At 44.3% G+C, this 24,984-nt stretch overlaps 1 protein-coding gene and 1 long non-coding RNA gene across 9 annotated transcripts in view; one reads left to right on the top strand and one right to left on the bottom strand.

Annotated features, from left to right (window-relative positions):
- Window positions 1–24,780, bottom strand: part of ERG (ETS transcription factor ERG) — a 254,166-nt gene extending 229,386 nt beyond the window's left edge. For 2 of the 5 annotated variants that reach the window (XM_045902444.3, XM_064578846.1), the window contains exon 1: window positions 11,845–12,032. The gene's annotated coding sequence lies outside the window, so the exon portion shown is untranslated. Of the gene's footprint in view, window positions 1–11,844; window positions 12,034–24,650 lie in introns of those variants that run through there. The other 3 variants (XM_045902445.3, XM_064578836.1, XM_045902448.3) reach the window with 3 other exon arrangements.
- Window positions 11,906–17,813, top strand: LOC135362619 (uncharacterized). Of its 4 annotated transcripts, none has more exons than XR_010407515.1 (3): window positions 11,906–12,044; window positions 13,897–14,130; window positions 16,253–17,813. It is a non-coding gene; the product is annotated as an uncharacterized LOC135362619 (long non-coding RNA). The 4 variants fall into 4 exon arrangements; XR_010407514.1 differs by having other exon boundaries at window positions 13,897–14,121; window positions 16,253–17,812; XR_010407513.1 differs by having other exon boundaries at window positions 13,897–15,605; window positions 16,253–17,804.
- Window positions 24,781–24,984: the final 204 nt, after the last annotated feature.

Genomic DNA, 24,984 nt, shown 5'->3' with positions numbered 1-24,984 from the left:
AATGGTTTTTTTGGCACCAAGTGGTAAATCTTCAAGGTTTCATAGGGTCATGTGCAGAAAGGGGGAGCTTTAAGAAACATCTGTGACCCAGTGAGCACTCACTCCTTGCATGAGCTCACTTTGAAAAACAGCAAGAATCCAGGGACATGCCATATAAAGACCATTACTCACCATAGACCTGCCCAAAGGAAGAAGGACATGCAGCTGAATTGAGAAGCCTGTCAAAGAAAAAAGAAAGAAAGGAAAAGAAAATAAAAAACAAAGACGAAGATAAAGGATGCCTCATCCTCTCCATTTCACAGAATCTGAAACACAGCAAAAAAAGCTCTTATAATCTGGCTGCATTCGGCGCTGGCAGAGACCGGGAAGACCCATCGGCACATTGCTAACGTTGAATTCAGGTGGGGAAATGTTTTCTTAACCCCCAGGCATCCGTGGGCATCCTGCCCTCGGGAACAATGATGTAGCACCTTCAAAACACAGGGTTCCCCACACTGCGCTTCCCATTAAGGTTGTCTTTGCTTGAACATTTCTCAGGCTGAGCACACGATTTCACATATTCTCACAGTCAAGAGAGAGAATGGGAGTTCCTATGAGTCATAGAAAATTTGGTTTTAAAAAAAAATGGCATCAGGAAGAATCAGTAACACTAAACGCCCACATGTCTCGTCTCTTTAAAGCACATTGGGGGAAATTTTGCTTTTAGTGGTAACTTAACATTCTGTTGCTGCCATATATATCATTTGCTGCAGAAACAAAATAACTAACAGCCTGGGAAGACTTTTATAGCCTGCCCATCCTTTTTAACAGATGGCACAGTTCCAATTTTGACCTCTTTTTTTTTTTTTTTTTTTTTTTTTATTACTCCTTGGACAAAATCCATGCAATCCTCAGTAATACTAGAACAACTCTGTGTTACTGCGTATGCACACCTGATTCCTGTGCCTTTTCCACCCCTACGTTGGCAAAGATCTGTCCATGGAGGCAAAAAAACCCCATACCCCTGTCCCGACCTCCTGGGTAGCCCTGGCCCCCATCCCAGCTCAGCCCTCCTGGCATCTCCAGTCTCCTGCCAGGTCCACCGCCTCAAGTCAGGAAGCACTGCAGACCAGGCGCCTGCACACAAAATCCCATAGACGGTTCTAGAGGGTGTGCTTCGCCTGGGAAAACCAGCTTAAATGTCTTCTGCCTGATTCATCAATCCACCAGCACGACACTAGAGAAAGTCAGCTCTCAAGTTCTAAAACGCTTTAAACCCTCCCTTATTTTTAGTATTTATTACCCAACTCATATTACAATTTTCATATATGCCTTATCTCTGAATCACACAACCTAGTTTGTCCGAGACAGTCCTACTTTAGCCTGTTGTCAATAGAGTTATTTATGGTGTCTTCTTTCACTCCCAGTTTGGAAGAAAAGTTACACGGATACCCAATTCATCCCCCAAATTTGTCTGTGACCTCCTTGATAACCAGACTCTGTCCTGATCACCTTGCCATTCTCCAAGGACCTGCATATAGCACCTGACCCAAGTGTTGAAAGGAAGAAAGGAAAGAAAGAAGGAGGGAGGGAGAGAAGGAGCAGAAGGAGGAAGGGCTCTCTCCTACCCCCCTTGCTCAAAATTCAGCCACGAGTCCAATATAAGGAAGAGCATTTAAAAAAACTACTTGATGGGGAGCCTGGGTGGCTCAGTCAGTTGAGCGCCGACTCTTGCTGTCAGCTCAGGTCAGAATCTCGGGGTCGTGAGATCGAGCCCCGTGTGGGGCTTTGTGCTCAGCAGGGAGTCTGCTTGAATTTCTCTCTCCCTCTCCTTTTGCCCCTCCCCCTCTCTAAAATAAATAAGTAAAATATTTTTTAAAAAAAGAAAAAGAGGGCTCCTAGGTGGCTCAGTCGGCTAAGTGTCTGCCTTCGGCTCAGGTCGTGATCCCAGGGTTCTGGGATCGAGTCCCACGTCGGGCTCCCTGCTCCGCGGGGAGTCTGCTTCTCCCTCTCCCACTCCCCCTGCTTGTGCTCTCCTGCTCTCACTCTCTCTCTGTCAAATAAATAAATAAAATCTTTAAAAATAAATAAATAAATAAATAAAAATTATAAAGAGAAAAAGAAAAAACTACTGCTCCCACAGGGAGGGACAGAACACAGTGGTTATGATGCAAAGCTGTAGATTCGAATTCTGATTCCATCCTTTACTCTCTATATGGCTTTGAACAAACTGACTGACCATTCTTCCCTAGACTTCCTTACGCATATAATGGATGTAGTAAAGGTGTTCCCCATATACATGGGACCCACAAGTATATGAACAGATTATCAGTATCACTAAGCATCTGAAAAGTGCAGGTCAGGGTGCCTGGGTGGCTCAGTCGGTTAAGGTTCTGCCTTCAGCTCAGGTCATGGGATTGAGTCCGGCATCGGGCTCCCTGCTCATCAGGAAGCCTGCTTCTCTCTGTGCACCTTCCCCTCCCCGGCTCGTTCTCTCTCTCTCTCTCTCTCACACACACACAAATAAATAAATAAAAATACTTAAAAAAAAAAAAGGGCAGGTCAAAAACACAATGAAATACCACCTCGCACCCATTAGGATGGCTACAATAAAAAAGTTTTTTTAAGAAACAGAAAATGGCATGTGTTGACCAGGATGTGGAAAAATCGAAACCCTTGGCCACTACTGGTGGGATTGTAAAATGGTACGACTGTTATAAGAAACAGTATGGAGGTTCCTAAAAAAATTAAACACAGAATTACCGTATGATAATACCCATCACCAGGCACATTCTGCATGGAGCACTGGGTGTTATGCTCAAACAATGAATCATGGAACACTACATCAAAAACTAATGATGTAATGTACGGTGATTAACATAACAATAAAAAAATTTTTAAAAAAGGTTACCATTTCCAAACACCACTATGCCTGAAATTACTGAGTATTCATATACCCAAATCATTGAAAGTTAACTTAATTAAAATACTTGGCATATACTTGTAAAAAAAAATCTTATTAGGATATTAAAAAATATAACATGAATTTTTTAAGAAAAATATTATCTGGGCGCCTGGGTGGCTCAGTTGGTTAAGCGACTGCCTTCGGCTCAGGTCATGATCCTGGAGTCCCTGGATCGAGTCCCGCATCGGGCTCCCTGCTCGGCAGGGAGTCTGCTTCTCCCTGTGACCCTCCCAACCCTCCCCCCTCTCATGTGCGCTCTCTCTCAGTCTCTCTCTCTCAAATAAATAAATAAAATCTTTAAAAAAAAAAAAAAAAGAAAGAAAAGAAAAATATTATCTGCAACTTCTTCAATTCCATAAGCCACAATTTGAAGTCTCAGATTATTTTCTTTGTCTTGAACTTTTAAGAGCTGTCCTATTTACTGAATGACAAGGGTTTGACTGGGCAGGCATCAATGCCAAGAAAACACATGAGTGTTTTCAAGGGCAGTGTGATGGGGCTGTCATGAAGCTAACATAGTCAAAGGAAGCACTGAGCCCAGATCACAAAATGTAATGGTCCTAGATTTCTCAGGGACTATTCTGGTCATGACTTTCCAAGAAGAACACGGATAAGAAAAAAAAAAATGTCCATACAAATAAAACCAATATATGAGAGCTAAAAAAAAATATTGTATAAAATATGCATTTTATACAAAAAAACTAACTGTGTTTTGTCTGCAAAGAGAGATGTTTAAGGAAATATGCATTTGAAATACATGAAGACCAGTCAAATATTCATCCATTTGTTCAGCTTTGAAATTATTTGATAAATATTCATGGAAAGATTTCTAGGAACCAGGCACTGTTGTAGGTATTAATCATACCAGTCATGAGCAAAAAAAAGCCACCTTACTGGGTTATTCTAGAAGGTAAAAGTAGGCACAATGACGGATACCATCTGAGGTCAGTCTAAGAAGGTACATGCTGACAAATGGAACGAGCCCGAGATGGAAAGGACCATTTAGGGAGGGAGTGATCTCCCCACCCTGGGACCATGCAGGGAGAGACTACGAGCATTAAGAATGCCAAGAAGAAACTTCTACGCTAGGTTCTAATGATCTGGTGTAGATAACAATCTACCTCTCTAAACAGAAACACAATGAGGTCCAGTTTTCAAACACACTGAGGGGGAGAATATCTGCGCACACAGAGTGATTTGGGGATATGATATTCAGAGAAGCTTCACTACTGATTTCACTTGACCACCTGAGCAAAGACCTAAAGTGATACAGACCTATAGGAAATCTGCAACACTTGTACCAGAAATAATCAGCTGCCTTTGCATGGATGCATACTAATGCACCCTTATTAGAATCTCGATTTATCATATGGTTTTTCAATTTATCATATGGTTTCACTTATTTGTGGAACATAAGGAATAGCATGGAGGACATTAGGAGAAGGAATGGAAAAATGAAGGGGGGGCGGAAATCGGAGGGAGAGATGAACCATGAGAGACTATGGACTCTGAGAAACAAACTGAGGTTTTAGAGGGGACGGGGGTGGGGGGATGGGTTAGCCTGGTGATGGGTATTAAAGAGGGCACATTCTGCATGGAGCACTGGGTGGTATACACAAACAATGAATCGTGGAACACTACATCAAAAACTAATGATGTAATGTATGGTGACTAACATAACATAATAAAATTAAATTTAAAAAATAAAAAAAAAATCTCAATTTTGATTACGATAGCACAGCATTTCACCTAGGGGTTGTACCCTTCCCTCTGAAACTTCACTCCAGCTTTGAAAAATATCACGAAGATAACAGCTAAACATAACTGGAAGCGACCAAGATACCCTTCAACAGGGGAACGGATACACAAGCTGCAGTCATCCATACCAGGGAATATTATTTGGCCATGAAAATAAATGAGCTCTCAAACCACAGGAAGATATGCAGGAACCTTAAATGCCTCGTACTAAGTGAAAGAAGCCAGTCTGAGAAGGTTACATACTATGTGATTCCAGCTCTATGACATTCTGGGAAAGGCAAAACCATGGAGACAGTAACAAGGTCGGTGTTTGCCGTGGGTTCGGGGGAAGGGAGGGAGGATGAGCAGTGGAACACAGGGGATTTTTAGGGCAGCGAAACTGTCCAGTAGGATACTATAATGGTGCATCCATGGCATTACACATTTGTCCAAACCCACAGAACAGACAACACAGAGTGAACCATCATGTAAACTATGGACTTGAGTTGATAATAATGTATTGGTATTGGTTCATCAATTATAATGAATGCACCACACTTTTTAAAAAATAAATAAATAAATAAAAATTTAAAAATAAAAAAACAAAGAATCTATGCTGAGATAGCAAAAAAATACTAAATACATAGATAAATAAATAGTAAGTAATTAAATAAATGGAAAAAAAATCATGAGGAAACTTCACAGGCATGTCTTCCCTTATGGAAAAAAAAAAAGTTCTCATTTCCCAAATTCAAAAACTGTTGCAAAAGAATTGAACGTGCTACTTTCAAAGCATAATTATTGAGTCTAAAATACAACATGATGACAAACCACTTTGCAGTAACCTTTCCATGTTTAGGTAAGGTTGACTGCAGAGCTGATAGCTGAGCCATAAGCGTTTGGGGACCACGTGATAGCAATCCCCTCAGACTATCACCACGTGTGTTCAAACGGGGTTGACCCTAGCGTGACTCAGGGTGGAATGAGAAACAGGATATGAGCTATTGGGCGAGGGTCCCCCCTTTGCCAATCACCGGTCCTGCAATATGGACAAGGTCACTTTGGCAGGTGTCTGTTTTCTCAGACAAAAAACGGACAGAATAGGCCAACTAGTAGTTTTCACACTGGTCCCCAGTGGGAGAGGGCGTCTGGGGACAATGGGGGTGGTGGGATAGGGCAGGGCAAGAGTGCACTTGGCTTCCACCAAGAGTTACACTCCATCGGGAGGGGGTATTTATTGGGCTCTGATGTACAATTTTAGTTGAATTTAGGTCTCCTCAAGCTAAGTAATTCTTTTTTTTTTTTTAGGAGACATCTGGTTCCTTTTCCCTGAAGGTATTTGCTCAAGCCAAGGAATGAAGCACCTGTGAGTGAAGAGCAGATGAAAGCTGGAAATATAAAAACTTGAGGGAACCTTTCTTTCATTTTCAAGGGGATTATCGAGAGAGGAATGTACTTTGGCTCCTGTAAGCTCATCCAATATCTCATCTCCCACCTTGGCCACTGCTACAATGCTGCAAGATGTCATCCAGAGTTCCTCTCCAGTTCCAGCCGCCTAAAGGGAGAAAGAATCCCATCCGGATTACTGGGGCCCTGTGTTTGGAGGGACGGGTGGGCACTGTCTGGGTAATCGCTCTACTTAGAAGGAAGCAAGTGTTTATTCAAGGTTAGTTATCAGACAATAAGACAAACTATCAAAAAGGGAAGAGGCAAATACCCACAATGGTTTACAGACAGGAATCATGGACTCTTAAGTCGTAAGAGCCCTAAATGAGGAAGGAAAGAAAGCCACGGAGGGAAAGATGCTGTGGAAAGTTACGCAATGGGAGGCACATCTGGGACCCAAAGCTGGTCCTGCCAGTGATGATCTATTCTTTTTTTTTTTTTTTAAGATTTTTTATTTATTTATCTGAGACAGAGAGAATGAGAGAGACAGAGAGCACATGAGAAGGGAGAGGGTCAGAGGGAGAAGCAGGCTCCCTGCGGAGCAGGGAGCCCGATGCGGGACTCGATCCCGGGACTGCAGGATCATGACCTGAGCCGAAGGCAGTCACTTAACCAACTGAGCCACCCAGGCGCCCAGTGATGATCAATTCTAAGCAAAGATCTAAATGAAGATCTTCTGCTCAGTCACCAGCTTCTCTTTGTTTACTGGTCGGGGTAAAAACATCTCAAATTCCTTACCTTCTTGGACTCTACAGTGAATGAAGACCCAGGACAACAGTGTGCCCGGAAGCAGCCAGGTTGGCTGGAACTTGCCAGCACAGCACCCCCAGGGTCCTCGTCTTCCTTTCCCTCCTCGGCCCAGACAGATCACCCCATGTGTCCCCCCCCACACCCAGAGAGGAGATGCCAGCCCCACAGGCAAGCTGAGGGCTGTCCTCTTGATAAGTACCTAGAAAAACTAAGGCAACACTCAAATCCCAGTTATTAAATCTGGGAAAAGACAAAATATAATCGCAGCATATCATGTGGCTGCCTTCTCACACTTACACAGTTACAATAATGTTCGCAGTGAACATTAATCTAACTGACATTTTTGCTTAACTACACGGGAAGGATGGAGGAACGGAAAATGGACGGAGGGGCGGGACCTCAACTCCCATCGTCCTTCTTAGAAAATCAATAATATCCACATTGAAAACTCAAAAAGAAGTGCCAGGAGCCCAGGACTTATAAATATGGAGAGAAATGACAGAAGAAGAGCCAAGAACAGCTAAGGGAAGGTGGAGGGCAGAGAATGAGCATTTTTTCATGATAAGCCCAGAAATACCATTTCACTTTATGCATCTGTTATTATTTTGAGAGGAAAAAAAGAGCCATTAAAGTAGAAAAGTGATAAAAGGCACAGGGGACCTCCAGAGTGAATAAACTCGACACCTGACGGGTGCTGTGTGGGAGATTTCTACGGACAGGTGAGGATCCCAGAGAGGCATAAAGCTTGGTCCCATAGCAAGGTCCTTCCCTCCTGGCCAGGGCTGTGGCAGCTGCCCCGCGGTCTGACCAAGGCTCCTTCTTCTCCATGATTTTAGGAACATGCTCATTTATTTATTTAGGTCATGTCACAATACCAAAAAACTCAGCGAAAGCCAAACAGCTCACTGTGCTTCCTTGGTGTTATACAGACCTCTTCCCCAAGTCCACGTGCAAACTCTTTTCATCCTTTGCCTTTAAAAGCCTTAGAGCTTAAAGTGTAAATTAGTTGAAAAAGAAAAAGCTTCTGAATGATAAGTTGGTGGTGTATAGCAAAAGATAAAAATACGGGCCCTGATCACACATTTCTACTTCCAGGAATGTATCCTAGTCTTTGGAAAACTGGGCAACACGGTTTGTAACCATGATTTCCAACCCTAAAGGCATGTGAGAATACTGACTTCTAGGCCTCTCCCCCAAGAGAGCCTGATTTAATTGTTCTATGATGGGGCCTGGGCATCTGTACTCTGCAGTCAAGATAGATAACTCTGGGATTATAATAAAACGGAAAACAGTCTAAATACTTCATGGAGAGGACTGGTTAAATCCATCACAATAGGACCCTACAATGGAATCCTAAGGAGTCTTAAAATAATGTGGCAGAAAGAAGATATTTCATTAAACATATTTATTGACATGGGCAGATATTTACAATGTGTTATTAAGTAAAAAAGAAAAGAAAAAACAGGTTCTACGAACTTTGTATGTGATATGATCTACTCCCGGAAAAAGTGTATATATAACAGAATCACCACTATTCCAGAATGAAATGCAACATTGTCAGTAGCCATAACATCTGAGTGTGGAAAGATTTAAATATTTTTGTTTATGTGTATGTTCTAAAATTTCCACAACAAAGTATTACGGATACCACCCTCTCAAGTTCCAAAATGCCTTGACATACCTCTTGTAAGCTTTAAACATTTTAGCACTGTTCATACAGATTTCAGCTCACACCCACCCTGCTGCAACCAATAAACCCACACACATGTTCCCAGACTTTTCCCAGGGTACTCTACTGCCTGCCAAGTCTCTGGGGGGTGGAGGGGGGAGAACAGCCCGTGGGTTTCATCTTTCCTTTGCAGGTAACAACATTCCGCTGCCGCAAACCCAAAATATCCTTGTAATTTTGTTGCACCCCCTGACCTTCTAAATTCACCTTTCAAAAAAAAATAAATTAAATTAAATTAATTAAATTAAATTAAATCACCTTTCCAAGTCTGAGGGTCCTGAAGGGAGCACCTAGATGATTGTGAGGAAATCCCAAGCACAGCCTCAATCCCTCCCATTCCAGCCCCACTGAACCATTCAGCATTCCTGGTGGAAGATGCTGGAGCACTAGAGACAGAGGGGTGGGGAGGAAGAACCAGTTCTAATAGACTTTCAGAACAAATATGCAGCTTCCTAAGAAGCTTGCAACATGAGGAAGGGGCTGAGTTTCAGACCACTGGAAGGGGACAGTCTCCTGTTCTCAGCAACAATAGCACGGTCCCATTGCCTTCGTCCTTCACGCTAACCACCTAATGCCCGCTCTCTCCTCGAAACCCCTTCTTGGATTTCTTACGTCAAAGCTGCCCACTAAAAAGAACCACGCTGCAGCATTTCAAGTAGTTATCTTCAGCAGTTTTTGAAACTTAAGATAAAAGCCATTACAACCAAACACATGAGAAAAAGGCTTTAACACGCGGCCGGGTTTGAACAGTCTATTCTCCGGGTCCGGCCCCTCGCCAACCTTGCAGCAATCAGGCAGGACACTGGCCCAAGCAGGAAATCTAAAATTAGATTTTACTACCTATAACGGAGGATTTATGGGATGGCTTAATTAGCAGTCTCAGGACTAAAACCCGAAGTGGAGGAATGAAAACATCTATCTGGACATACCCAGGGAGCCCGCACGCCCTCCATGAACTCACCTACATTCAGGGAAGGGGGACAGAGTGAGGACCCACCTCTTCCCTCTCCTAAGCTTGTCACGGGCCACAGCCAACAGCACGGTGGTACCTGGTCCTTTTATTTAAGAGGCAAGGGGAGGTCTTGACGCCCCACCAAGAAACTAGGTGTTCTGAAGGTCAAAAGAACCCATTCAATCCAGTCCTCTCCTGAAATACCCAAACCACAAGAACAACACTCAAAAGGTCAAAAGAAGATTCTGCTCGGCCACAATGTATGCGAGAGTGTTATCGTTGCATCTGTGGTTGCCACATTCGCTGCTGGCAAGATCCTGTGAGCACTCCCCCAGGACCATTCTTGGTCAATGGAAGGATAATGTAAATTCCATGTGTTCGGAGAGTTTTCAAGTAAATATGAGAAAAAAACAAAGGGCTGGAGCCTGTGTTGGCTGGGGACAGGGGCTGGGTAACAAACCCCATCCCCTTGAGGGGGGGTACCCACAGCTGAGTGCCCGCAGAAACCACTCCCGGGAAGGGGTTTGGAAGGCAGGGGTCACTGGAGACCGGTGTGACCACACACGGTCCCTTTCTGTGCCCCGCACCGTTCCCCTCAACAAATGTTAGCGGGCTCGGACATCTTCCCTCCAAGTGTCTCCAGCCACACTCTCCCCTCTCTGGGTGGCGTCCCTGGACCCAGCATGGGGTCAGATATGCCAGACTGCATCAGGGCCAAGCCAGAAAGAGAAATGAAAAAGCAGCGACTGTGGTCGGCTTCTTGACCAGTGAAAACTATGGCTCCAGTGAGCAGGGTCACTTTTCTCTAGGCAAGTCAACATGACAATATTCCTACGGAGGAGAAGAGCCCCTTGAAAAGAAACTTCCGTTTATTACCACACACAACAAAATGGGGAGACATCTTTGCTTTTAAAAGTCTTTTCTTTTTTTTAATTTAAGTTCAACTAGCCAACATATATCATCAGTTTTTGATTTAATGTTCAATGACTCATTAGTTGCATATAACAAAAATCTTATTTTCTTAAAGATTTCAACTTTCCAGGATAAAAAGCACTTTTCTGAAGCCCCACTTGTCTTGTGAGGGCTGGTATTTAGGTGTGGTTTCTTAGTATCCTGGAGCGTTCCTATATTGGCATAGCAGGTGCCTCGGTCTTTAGAAATCCCTTATAAGGAGATCAGCATAGAACAGTCTTATTCTACCTGAGTAATTAGCAGGAGAGTAAAATTCAGTACAATTCGGGTCCTCCTCAGACTTCTGTGAATGTGGTCTAGGAAGAGACAGTTTAACCTTCTCTCTAGGCTCTGGTCATGCAGTTATCACAATAGAGGATTATTGTGATATATGTATTAAAATATCATGTAATATACACACAATCTATGTAATATTGTATAACATATTCATATATTCATGTAATATTATATAATATCATTCCTATTTATATGACATATTCATATAGTATATATTTTCATATAATATATAATATATTCATATTCATATGTTCATATACTCATAAGAGCTCACAGCCATTAAAAGGTTTGGAGAGGAAAAATGCCACCCAGAAATCATATGGAATAAAACAGAGCCAAGCAGGGAAACAAGTCTGAAATGACCTAGGGAACGAAACAGTGTTTGATATTTACTCTTTCTGGATACAGATGTGGAGGGGCTTTGTGTCATCACTGACCCCGGTTCATTAGGATCATCAATGTTTTCTAAGTTCCTGGGCTGTTCCACAGTCAAAAGTCCCAATGACTAAGTTCAAAGAGAATTCCCCAGAAAAACCACAGCAAAAATAAGTGTCAGCTATAGTCGTAGAAGGTTGGATATATAGCCTATAATATAAATACATGTCACGTAAGTAAGTGTTTAGGCACACACTGTGGTATGTCATCTAACGTGACCTGATTACCAAAAACACAAAAACAAAAACAAAAAACAGATACCGATTTTACTACTGTGGCACCCACTGTGGGAGGAGTCGTAGTGTGAAGAGGTATTTTTAGTGATTTTTAAGGGCAAGCATTCATAAACTTCCAAATCTGTGCCGCATGTGACCATGACAGAGCATTTGGTCATCCTGCTGCTAATTGTCAAAATTCTGACTGTGGGTCACCGCTGACTCAAACTCATGTCTGTCTGTAAGACATTAAAAAGAGTCCATTTGGAAAGAAGAAGAGGGGAAAGTTTAAGGAGAGCAAGCTTTCATAACTAGCTGGTGCTTGCTGGGAGTTAAGCACCTCTTAAAACACAGACAGCAAAGACAAAAAGAATCCACGCCAACGTACCTTTCACATTCCAAATCCAGGGCACAGACAGCGCCGGGGGTGGGGCAGAGGGAGCCTCGGGGTTCTGCGGGGCAGCGGGGAGATGCTCGCATAACCACTTGGATCTCCTGCCTCAGATGGAAGCAAGCTTCCTTGTGATGTTCCAGAAGGGAGTGTACCAGCAGAAAATACCGTGACACTTCCTATACCACGAGCTGGAGGTAAGCATTTCAGTAAGAAACTTCATCTGTGTGCCTTCGTTCCTCCCAGTAACATCATTTCTCAGCTGGCCCTTCTAGAAAATCGGGGACCGTGCCCTCCCCGGGAGAACAAGAGTGTTATTTGAGGGGCTGCTCTGGGGAGGAGAAACTCAAATGCGGCGCTAGATTCTTCCCGAGCTGTGCTGGTTTCACAACACACATTTCTCTCCCTTCCTAAGAATCTGGCTTTTCCCTCATGCACTTTTTTTTTTTTTTTTTCTCCTATTTTCGGGATGGTTGGGTCACTTCTAGTAACTGTGCTAGAGCACGGCTGTCAGCCCCGGGCGTGGGCGGGCCCTTCCGACTCTGGTCTGCCTCACGGGACACTCACCCTCCGTCTCTGAGTCAGTTGCTTTTCCATGGAAATACTATTCAATGATCATTTTCATAAAAATTCATGCTGGAGCAGTTTTGTTTCTCTTGACACTGACCCAAGTGTTTTTCTCTTCTGATTGATTTTTGGTTTCAAATCAGCATGTCTTTTTTGGTTGTTTATTTTTTAATATATTTCCATCTTTACTGGAGGGGAAACATTAGCGTCAATGTGATCCAGCTGCACCAGATCGGCCACACGACCCGCCTTTATACATCCAAGGGGACGGGAGAAGGCTGTCTGGAGAAGCTGGAGGGCTGCTCCCGCCCAGACTCAGAAGGAAAGGCGGTCTTTCCAGGGGCTACCATGCGAGGGGCCACCGGCCACTGCAGGCTTGTTTTTGCAGCGTGGGTGTTTCGGCAGCCCCTCTGATCTTGTCCACCCTGAGTCTGATAAGAATCCTACCACCTTTTCGCGTGTGGCAAGAGTGTGTGGTCCTGGAGTTTGCAGGTTTAACAGAGCCCTCCGAGAAATACAAAGGGAGCCGTCAATTGCCTTTTTCTTGATCACTGTTTTCAGGCCACACTCTGGGGCAGATGCCCTCTCTTCTCTTAAAGGAAAGCTTTTTCAAAGCTAAGCACGGGCTTGCGTACTCCCAAAGAAGCTAAAATCAGTTCTCGGAGGATGAGAAAAAGTCTTCACTCTTTTCATGTCTAAAGTACAGACTATACCTGAATGCAGATATATGTGTGTGTGTATAATGTAAAAATCCTAAACAGATAAACAGGGTGTGTGTGGTATTAGATTTGCATGTGGGGGGAAGGGGCATTAGGGGGAAAATGTCTGAAAAATCCATCTGCAGCAGACTGGTCAGGAAAAAAGTTGATTAAGTTAATTTAAGGCTAAGGGTACCTGCATCAGAAAACATTGTTTCTTCTGGAGGGGTTTAGCACCAAAGCCTCAGTGACAAGCAAATGCTGTCTGCACTTATTCCCAACTGCTTAGGATGCCCCCATCACTATTCCTATAAGAGTGATGCTACCCTGATAGGCTCTTTTGCCAACAGCTCACACACACATCACATCTTGCTTTAGAAGCCAGTGGGTGCCGAGCACAAGAAACAAAACCAGAGAAACAAAAAAAAAAATGAAAAAGGACAGAAATAAAGAGCTAATGATCTGAGACAAATGTAGCCGATGAGTGTACTTACTCGAAAACCTCAATCTAGTTTTTAAGTGTCTACCAACTGAAGATTTCTCGGGACATCTTTTCATTCCCTATTAAGTACCCAAGGCAGCAATCTTTGCCTTGCCTTAGTCTGTTACGAATCTTGCTTATTCCAAAAGGGAAGCATGCATGTAACGTTCTCAAATACATGATATGCAATTCTTATTTCACTTGCTTGGAGCAAAGACTAAAAACTAGTTTTCAGTCTTGTTTCCCTTGCCAGTGCAAACAGAACGAATGCTGATCCTCATTTCCACGACTTCTTTAATCTAGGGTGGACCAGAATTTATTCCCCACCTCTCAGGACGTAGCCTGTATTTCCAACAGGGCCAGCCATGATGCTGCTTCGCGTCTTCCTGACCTGGACTGGCCATGTTCTTGCCAGAGAAAGAAATGGAGTCGTTTTACTCCTCATCTCCGAAGTTATGTACACCAGCATCACCCGCTATAGAAATTACATGGCGACGAGTTCAAAGGGTAATTTATGGAGCATGGACAGTAAGTGGGGTGTGTGTTCTGTCCTTCCTAAAAAATCCCAGACGAGGGCAGACTTAGGAATAATTTTCAAAAATCAGGAAGTCTGCGAAAATCCCCCCACTGTCTTATAAAGACTGCATGCTGCTCATCAAATCTCCTAAGACCTCGGGGTCCCTCCCCCTCTGAGGAGGTCCCTGGACCTGACTCCTAATGGCCAAAACCAAAGAACGCAGGCACCTGCCTCCAGCAAATCCACTCAGATTCCCTCTCATTCCCAGACACAAATTTCCATGAAAACCAGACACAGGACAGAAAGCAGAGCAGGATATTCCAAAATCGCTTCAGATCTGCAGCCTGGTTTCATTAGACTCTCCGGCTTGTTTCTTTTAGCCCCTGTGCATGCCCACGGCAGGTGAAATGTCGGCACTGCCGTCTACACCCATGAAGTCCGTAGGCTTAAGGAAACCCGCCCGGTGCAGGAGAGATAGGAGACTGTGGTGCCGAGGGGGACATGGGTCTGTCCAGGAGTCAGCAGGAGGAGGGAGGCCCTTAGTGATGCTCTGAATCCTTGACGAGGTGGCTCTACGGGGTGTTACTTGTCATGTCACTGAACCCATCCCCACCGCCCTAGAGCATACCAAAGCTGTTCAGCCCGAAAGGAAAAACTCTACAGTTGTCGTTATTAATCCAAGTCTAACTAAAGATCGCAGCTTCCAAGAGCACACGTTGGCCACACGTTGGTTATTTCTCACCCACGAACACCCAACCTGAGAAGCTGATAGGGAATGCATTTGGGGGTGGGTAGGAGGCAGCCCCGCTGGCTTTCTGTCCCTTTCGTCATGCAACAATCCTGCACTCAGCACTTGGTCTCCAAGGTCCTCCCTGATGAAGGCGCAAGGACCCAGCACAGAAGCAACTGGACACTAACCCCTTGCAAGCCACCAGGCCAGCCTCAGGTTCTAGTGGCCAGCCATGACACGGATTTTCCTCCAAGACTTCAAGCGCATGTGGCTTACATCAACGTGGTCTCGCACCCACGCTCCACGGAGACCACTTGCCTCGCACATTCTCCTATTTACACATGTTCACTGAACGCAACCCCAAGTGAATTATTTAAGAAGTCTTAATGTGCTTCAGACTTCTCAAATAGAATTTCGACCTTAAATTAAATGCGTACTCCCGTGGGAAACCGGGAGGAGGAACTCAGCCCACGGCATCAGGTGGACAGGCAGCGGCCCCAGAAGAGAATTTCAGTTTACCTCTGGAAGGATCTCCTCTGCTGGCCCAGGCTCCGTGTTGAACAGAACAGGATTCGACTGCAAAACTGCATTTGTTATAGCGGAGCCGACTGCACGCAAGAGATTTATCTTTATATATTTATATATTTATAAAGATAATCTTGCTTTTTGGTTTGTCCCTCAATGGCCTTCCAAGGAAGCACCCGAGCCACCAAAGCGGGGTCACAGCATAGACGAGAACACACAGCCCTGTTCCTTAGTTTTGAGGTTTGGGTTTCTTTTTTTAAATAAATCCGAATATTCTTTGTCCCTTGTGTTCAGTTGCCAATAACTGTACATATGAGGTGTTAAATTTGATATAGGGATTAGAGTGGAGAAAAGCCACATGCATTTTACTTAACACAGTTTGGGGTTTTTTGTTTGTTTGTTCCTTTACAGTAAGCATTGCTGGGAACAATGCAGCAGAACAAGGACAGGGAAATTCCCTCAACATGCACTAGTGATAATGAAAGCAAACCATTTACCAAGGGAGCACAGACAAGGAGTTTGCTGCAGACCAGGCACTGGAGCTGAAAACAAATTTCTTATTCAGGGAAATGTGAATGAGTAAGAACCTACAGTGAGGTTTTTTTTTTTTTTACTTTGCATAAAAATTAAATTAAATCTGAACTCTAAAGCATGCATATGGTAAAGAGCTAAGTTATTCAAAGACACATCACACACAGCACGTTGATAATACCAAGTAGCATATGAACGACACGACTGACTTTGTAAGACTTTGCCATGAACTTGAGTGTTACCTAAAGAGGGAGAGGCCTTGTTAGATGAACCCGCCATTACCAAATTGTGTGAATACGTGCTCTTGAAAGTTAATCCTGCAGCAATCCACCTCACAGATGTTCTTCCTTTCCCAGGGATAGCAGCACCTCAAGAATGCTATTCTTCCAAATGATAAATTGCATTATTCTCAAGAAACTGTCTGCATGCAAAACAAGAAATCTGTCATCATCCTGGAATTATATTTAAACAGGGAATATTCGAGGAAGATTTTTACTCATGAAGTTGTCAGAGCATGATTCCAATAAAAGCAGCACCACGCGTTACCAGGCGTGCAAAGCTTCTGCCTGAAAGTATTTACTTTGTTCCTTAAAAGTATGTAGTGAGTCAACAGGAAATTATATATACATCTTCCCTCCGATTAGAAAACTGCAAATTGAGTACTAAATATGTCATGCTAGCACTCAATTTCTTATTGCTATCATATCTGGCTCCACAGTGATACGCTGGGTGGGATCCAAAGGAGACACCAAGTAACAAAATTCTACTCCTGTGTCGAGTTATATAATGGATTTCATGGTTACTGATTATATTAAATATAATCCCCTAGCCTAAGATTCTAAACCTGCACTGTCTAATCATACAACAACCACTAGCCACGTGTGGCCACTGAGCCCTTGAAATATGGTCAGTCCAGACTGAGATGTGTTGTAAGTGCAAACTCCACACTGGAGTTTGAAGATTTAATATAAAACGTAATAATATAAAATGCCTCACCAATATTTATATGCATTGCATTGAAATGATAATATTTTGGACATGTTGTGTTACATGAAATAGATTATTAAAATTAATTTAACCGGTTTCGTTTTCTTTCTAATGTGGCTACTGGAAACTTTAAACATTGGCCCCTGGAAATTTTAATGTGGCTACTGGAAAATTTAGAACGAGCCATGAGACTTGCGCTCCACTTTCTCTGCCCAGCGTTGCTGCCTTGATTGACCTTCCACCGTCTCTGCCCCTCTGGCCCCTGCTTCCTCCTTGTCACTTTCGGGAGTGGGCCCTCCTCTCTGACCAAGGGAGTTCTGGAACTCGATTCTGCGAGTCCTTACTACCTGTGTCCAGCACTCCCAAGCCTCACCCTGATATTCCGGAAAATGGGGGCAATAAGGGCCCCTCCTTCAAAGAGCTGTGGTGGGGGTGACTCTGACAACCCACAGCCCCAGCCTCCACCATCTGGTGCAGACATTGCCGTTAGGATCCTGCAAACACCACACTCACTCTCCCTTCCCTGTTGCAAGACCATTTCATTCCCTACCTTGCAACTTCACACTTGGGATACTGAGATAAGTGTCTAGATTGGTCCCTCCAAAACCGGGGAGGGCCCTGTGGGTCCCATGCTACATGACCCAGCTCCTGGGCAACACTTCCAATGCTCCTAGCACCAGCAATGCCTGACTCCCCTGCCCTGCCCGCCAGCCCCCCTACCCACTCCCCCCCAGCCCTGCCTAGAGAGCCAACACAGGGCACGGGGCAGCTCTAATGCCTCCTCCCTCGGGAAGCACTCTCTGATCTTCCTACGGTGTGGTTTAGATCACTCTTCGTACGATTTTTGTAAGATGGGCTATTTTATTTATACTCTACCTTGTTTAAAAAAAAAAGATTTAAAGTGATCTACAAGGATATATGCAATATAACAAGGCCTTTAAAAACTCAGAAATAGAGGCACAATAAATACTAAAGATAGAGCTAAAGAGAAACGAGGGTCAGAGCAGACGGTGGGAGCTAAGACCATGGGAGCCCAGCGGGCAGGCGGTGGGGGCCACGTGCTGGAGCTGGGCCACCCAGCCAAAGGCTCACACAAGTACTCCTGATGCTGAGACTGCAAATGAAGTTCTCCCGTCGGTCCATAAGAGATCAGGGCTTGTGCGATGGGAGAAGAAGCTTGCTCTGTGTGTTGCATGGGTGGTCTCTGCCATGGCCCCCAAACAGCACATCAGAGCACTTGACGTAGAAGCCCCGCAGGGGCCCCGGCTCACCGTCACACCGGCCTGGTCTGAGCAGGTAGCACTATTGAATGAGCCACTTTTGTTAGCATATGAAGTCACCGCTCTCTAGATCCCGTGGCACGTGGCTTCACTCCCCCCTTAGTCCCTTTCCGTATCTCAACTTCCTCAGGATATAACCTGAGGCTTCCCCCAGTGCCCTCCCTGAGAGGGGTCTTGCGTAGAATATCAGGCAATAACATAGTCTACGAAGCAACTTGCCACTCCCCGATACAGTCTGCACGTTCTAGTCTCTCTCCCTGTACTTGCCTTTCCGTGACCTGGAATGCCCCTCCTCCGCTGGAGTCCTGAACCTTCACAGCCTGGATCAAATCTGACCACAGACCAATCTGCCTATCAGCATTCCCAGCCTTCCTGGGCATGCCTCTTGCCTTACATTAATTTCCACCTGCAGATATTTATCCCAAGGACACTGCTTTCGGAGTGAATACTATTAGCTACTTGGAGTGGAAAGGGCTAGAGTTTTGTTTACACGTTGTCAATACGACTAGTTGAAAAGAGATGGGATGTCTGGGTGGCTTAGTCGGCTAAGCATCTGCCTTCGGCTCAGGTCATGATCCCAGAGTCCTGGGATCGAGTCCCGCGTCCGGCTCCCTGCTCAGTGGGGAGTCTGCTTTACCTTCTCCCTCTGCCCCTCCCCCCTGCTGTGCGTGCTCTCTCTCTCTCTCCCCCTCTCTCTCTCTGACAGATAAATAAAACCTTAAAAAAAAGAATAATTCAAGCGGGTCACTAATCAGGAGTCAGACAAGTAGATCGGTGAGCTCCACACTGAAATTTTCTGGCTTTCCACCATCATATTCACAGCTGTTCTTCCAATCTCTAGACATATCCAGTGCCTTCGTAGTCTCAAATCAACCCATGTTCCCCACGTCTCTCTGTGGCCAGTGCTCCTCATGCAATAGGTGATCAAGAAGTTTTGACTGAGAAATGTGTCCCCAGGTTGCTTAAAATTATTTAAAGTTAACATAATTGAATGCTTCATTTTTGCAAAGAAAATGTTTATGCTGAAGCTAACTGTAGTTATAAACGTGTTATTAATATGCACACAAATGTAACCCCTTCTCTGTCTCCTGGTAGCTTACTGTGGGGTCTACATACTTACGGGATGATTTTATTTTATTTTATTTTATTTTATTTTATTTTATTTTATTTTATTTTATTTTATTTTAAAGATGTATTTATCTGAGAGAGAGAGCTCGCACGAGTGGGGGCTAGGGGTAGAAGGAGAGGGAGAGAGAATCTCAAGCAGACTCCCTGCTGAGTGCAGAGCCCGACGCGGGGCTCAATCTCACGACCCCCAGATCACGGCCTGAGCCGAAACCAAGAGTCAGACACTGAACCAAATGAGCCACCCAGATGCCCCTGGGATGATTTTATTGACTTACCTCTGGTTTTACAATGTTAATATGGAGTATTTGGGAGAAACTGTGCTTGTGGGGCGTTCTGTTTAACCGCCTGTGTTTAGAAGTCTTAGAAAATTGCAAAAAATAAATCAAATTTTATCATGAGATACGAGGCTAAGCCGCCTCAGAACCAACAGTTTTGGCTATGAGATCCTCTCATTTTGATACGTGAAGCAACTATCAATCATCTCTTCCTCTGCCTCCACAGCAAGGGCTTTCAGCTGGGTTTCAGAAACTGGAGTAAATATTGGTAATATGCCGACTTAACGCACCTTCTCCAAAAAAGACCCACAATATTCCCTGGGATTTGATATTTATTGTCATTATTTCTATTTTAGAACTCTGTAGTGAAGTAAATTTTACCGCCAGGGTCAAAGAGACTAGGAAGTACTTTTCGATACCGAAGAAGCAAATTTTCCTCCACTTTTGCTTATTCTGTCATCTTGCCGCTGAATCTTGCACTGCAAAAAGAGCAAGCCTTGCACAAGACAAGTTTAAATTTTGTGCAATTAGAGACCCAGATTTGTAAATCTGGCAGCCGGCTCACATCAGCTTTGTGAGGTTGGATATAATTTTAATGAGAATGCATTCGAAGCATGAGATCTTAGAAGGTTCCTGAGCTGGCAGCTTCTCTTCTCCACGTTTTTTTATCTTCCCCTTCCTAATAAAAGGAACTTCAGCTTTCTAATACATTTCATTTAAAAGTTTTATGTTAGAGAGTATGTCAGTGACTTGTGTTTCCAAACATTTTATTTTACTAACACATACTTCTGTTACTATTTACACTCAGCTTGGATCCCAAAGTCCACCTTGTTCCCTCCTGGGGTCCAAAGTTTTGCCTTCCCAGACAGCGCCGTAGTGGTCCCCTCCCCCTCTCACCATGAAGGCATCTTCCAATCTCCTCTCAGATGCCTGAAATCCTCATTCATTCTGGCCTCAAGCAGAATTCCCAGCCTCAGGGATGCACAGAGGGACGAACAGCACTTCCCCATTGCCAATTCCAATGAATTTACTCTGTTAAGACAATGGGTCGTTAACAGATATGGTAAGACCTTGGTTTCTCCTATTGTTCCGAAGAGCCCAGAATCGGATAGCCATCTTATTTCAGACAGCAAGGGGAACACCACTGGCGGATCCATTTTCCACGATGCAGTTTATGAGCACACCAAGGTGGTTACACAAACTTCCCTGCCTGGAACATTCCAATTCAGTCTTTCTTTTACTTTGCAACTTTCGCTAAGTTAGTAAGTCCCAAGAATCCATGACCCATACTTCCACTGCATCACAGAGAAAACGAATCTCTCCACCGGGATTGGGGAATCACTTAACAGAGTGTACACTGCGAAACAGGCCTTCCCTCCTTTGCTCCCCTGCACCCGGACTTGAGAAGCAAACACACGGCTTTACTTTTAAATTAAGATTTGGGAGCCTTTGCCGAACCTTTAATTAAGTGAAAATTAGAGTTTCCTGCTATTAAAAAATGTCACCACACATGAGCCTGTTTTCTTTCCTATTCATTGGAGAGATGCCTTTCTCCCCCTTCCAGTGGGAATAATTGTTGAAATAATATGATTCCTAAAAGGAATCCCACATGAGACACCAGCATGTATGAAAATCTCATTCGCACTAAAACGATTCAAAATTAAAAGGAAGGAGCCAAAGACCTAGTTTTTAAAAACTTTTAGACATGCTAGCGATTTGTCCTTGATCAGATCTCACGTTTAGTTCTCTAGGATTCTAATAAAAACGCGATAAGTTAATTCAAAGGGCTTATTTTACACACTTCAAGGATATTTCAGTCATCACACGCATGGAAAAAAGTCACATAAATAAACTTCCTTTGCACACACTTCTGAACATACACTGAGTCAAGGTAACCGAACCCCTTACTTTCATTGTCAAATTACTATTTCTCATGTGCAATCAGGGTCTTCCAGATTATGACATGTCACTATAAAAATAGAAGAACTTAAAAGTTAGTTTAAATCTAAAACTTAGGCCATTCTTAGACGCACTCTTTAATTTCTTGGTGTCGTCTACATTTTACTTACACTTAAATTTAGCAAAGTAATTTTAGATTGCCCGCCTTCACTACCTTCACTAGATTTTCAATGTTACAAACATGAAGCATTGAATCCTCTCTCCTTTAAATACCAAAATGTTGCAAATAAAAAGTAAAATTAAAAGAGGAATTCCCCCTGGCTCTTTTGAAAAACTGGTTCTGAGGCCAGTCCAACTACTGGAAACGCCTATTATCTACAGAACACTCTGAATCAATAAATCTGAGGTGTATATTGACAATGCAAAATGCACAACTAGCTAACTGACTGCTAATAAGCTGCCTGGAAGTGCAAAGAAGCACCAGGGAGATCATTGGGAGCACCAACAATACAGAGGGATGGTTGGTAGACCTCGTGCATAAGCAATCGCCAATTACCACAGTGATGGGAAGTCCACCCAACCCTCCAGCTCGCGCTACTGTAAGCAGGTATCCAAATTGCCTCAAATTGTGTCCAAAATATTTGAATACTCTTATTGCATCAGCTTGTTTTTCTTACAAATGCCTCTCCAGAGTTTTTAATATCGTTTCAAATTCAAGGTGTAGATCAGAAACAAAAGCTGTATTTTGAAGGACTATATCCCCACCCCCCCACCCCCCAAGCCCAGGAATCCTTAGATGGGACGGGGAAAGCAAACAGAACCCCTTTGGTATTCTCCTCCTCATTGGAAAAGCTTGCCTGGGAAGCAAGGGGTGATGGACCCAGGAGGTGACCTCTTTGTCTCTTTACCTGCATTTAGAGAGATCAACTCCCACCCTAAGGGGAGCAGCATCAAAAGGCTGGGATTTTGCTCACGATGACTTAAGTTACCTTGACCGCATCTTGCTTCCCCCGGCTCCGTAAGTCTCATTAGAAACACACAGGTGCCTCTCTGTCAACAGCCCCTGAATGGAGTTCTATGAAATAGCAGGCAGCACTGATATTTATTCAACATGACAATGTCTCCCCACCACTCCATATCGTATGACAGACGCTGACCTGCTATCCTTTTTCACGGCCGAGTACGAAAAGCCTTTAGAAACATTAGCTCCTCTGTCTTGTGAAGAAATAAATCCCCCTTTTATTATTTGGTGTTGTTGTGTAAGGATAACTAACCAGAAAAAAAATCAGAGCTAATATTAATTTTAGGGAAAAAATTGAAGCTTTTCTAGTATTTATTTACCTATAACATGACACATGATATATTCCACATATGCACAGTATACGTATAATATTTTAGAGAGCATCTAAGTTAAAAATCAATCTTGACATCTTTCGGAGATGCTTTACTTCTTACTTATATATCTGGATTCCCCGGGGATCCTAGCCCTCACCACAAGTAAAACACCTGATTTTATGAGATAGAAATTCAAAAAGATTTTTCTTTAATGTCAAAAGAAAACATGAGAAGTGGAGGGGGGAATGTTTATATACACATGTACACACAACCCCACCCCAAAATCCATTCAGTGGCAAACCCTGATTTTCAAAATTTTAGCTAAAGGAGGAACATCAGATTAAATTTCTAAGCACTCATCAGGAAATAACAGACACATGTAAAATAATGTATCACAACTTCATCCTGAATTTTTAAAAATAAAATGAAGTAATGACAAAGTGTTAGAAGAGAAACTGTAATTTTAAGTGGCGCTGGAATTACATATTCTTCAACATATAAATCAAAAGATATAATGCCCATTCGCCAGTGTAGTGTAATTTCCAGAAGTCATTGACTCGAATCGAAGCTAGGATTACCAAACCACAAACAGCATGTGTGATGTGGGTAGCACTCATAAAACCTTTCTTTAGAATTATAAAACTTTACATATTAGCCACAAGTTTGCATAGCTCATCCTGTTTCCACTAGATTTGTAATTTCAATGGTATGATTAGCTCATTCATAATTTGACACCCAGTGAAGTAATTTTTCTGGTTGGGTTTTTATATAACTTCTATTGCCTGGGCTTCCCACTGATGAAGGAGCCAGCACAAGCTGTTGCCAGCAGAGCAAGGGTTAACCCCAGGAATGTGTGACAGTTCTCCTGGTGATAAGGTGATGAGGAGCTGAGGTCGGTCAAGGGCTCCAAACTACTTGGAGAGAACTGAAAATACTCAAAAGTGGTTCCGATGATAAATAAACTCTATGCACTACGTTATGTCACCCAGGGAAAAATACAGTGCTTTTTTCACTCACATTGAAAGTTTTTTGAACTACAGAAACTATAGAAACATGTTGAGTGTGAAATCTGTGGCCCATATGAATACGTTTTTTTTTGAAGGATAAACAAAATTATCCTTATATCAACGAAGAGTTGTATTAAGTCCACATCTGCATTAAAATTGTTTATCCATTTTATTGGGCAGTCTAGTCTGCTATTAATAATAGCATATAAGTTTATGCTTAAAAATACTAAAAATAACTCTTATACAGTACCTTTTGCAAAACACCTATCAATATGTAATAGCGATAAATGGATGATGGATTTTAGATACCAAGGCTAGCTGATAAAAAAAAAAAAATGAACTACAGGTTACATTTTTAAACATGCCAAGTCCTCCAATTAAGGTGGCAAACTGTAAGCACATAAACCTAAGAGCCGCAGGCTGAGGTGTCCGAAGGTGAAAACACAGACAGGGAGGGGGAGAAGAAAGAGACGGAGTCCAGGTTTCGGAGCGCCGTCGGAGGGAGAGTCCACGCAGGCAAGGACGACCCGGCTGTGACAGCGCAGTCCACACCTCGTCCCTGCGCTCAGTCAAGAGCGGGCTTTAATGCAACACCTACCGCCGGGCGAGACAAGCAAGAGCAGGCTTTTGCTCAGTGCCCCAGGTGAGCCCCCGGCCGATGTCGGGGTGCCCGCTCCGCTCCATCCTGGCCCCGACCCCGCGCGCCTCCCGGGACCCGGCAGCGGCGAGCCTTCCCTGCCGGCGTCGCACGCCCCACCTGTCCCGGCGCCGTCGGAAGGGCCGGCCACGCCGCCGCCGCCGCCCCGCGGGAGCCGGGCAGAGCGCGCGGGGCGCGGGACTTACCGGAGGCGAGCGCCGCCGTCGGGGAGGGCGTGTCCCGCACGTGCGTGTCCGCGCGTATCCGCGCCGCGTGTGCCCGCGCGCGTGCCTGCCGGTGCGCGCCGAGCCGGGCCGCACTGACTCCCGGGGCGCCGACGGGCTCAGCCCGTGGTGTGGGCGCCGGCCTCGGGGAGGCTCCGGCTCCCGCCAATCGCCGAGCAGGGAGGCCGCCCCGACGCGCGACCCGCCATCCGGGGGTGCGCGCCGGGGGCGGGGCGCGGCGCGGGGGCGCGCGTGTCCAAGGGCGCGGGGTGTGCGCGCGTGGGTGTGCGCGGGCGGGGAGCCCGGCGGCGCGGGC

This window comes from Mirounga angustirostris, unplaced genomic scaffold (genome assembly GCF_029215605.1).
Source record: "Mirounga angustirostris isolate CCGP_5_RB_7025 unplaced genomic scaffold, mMirAng1.0.hap1 SCAF_1, whole genome shotgun sequence".
NCBI classification, from domain to species: Eukaryota; Metazoa; Chordata; class Mammalia; order Carnivora; family Phocidae; genus Mirounga; species Mirounga angustirostris.
This window is presented reverse-complemented; position numbering and strand designations above follow the sequence as displayed.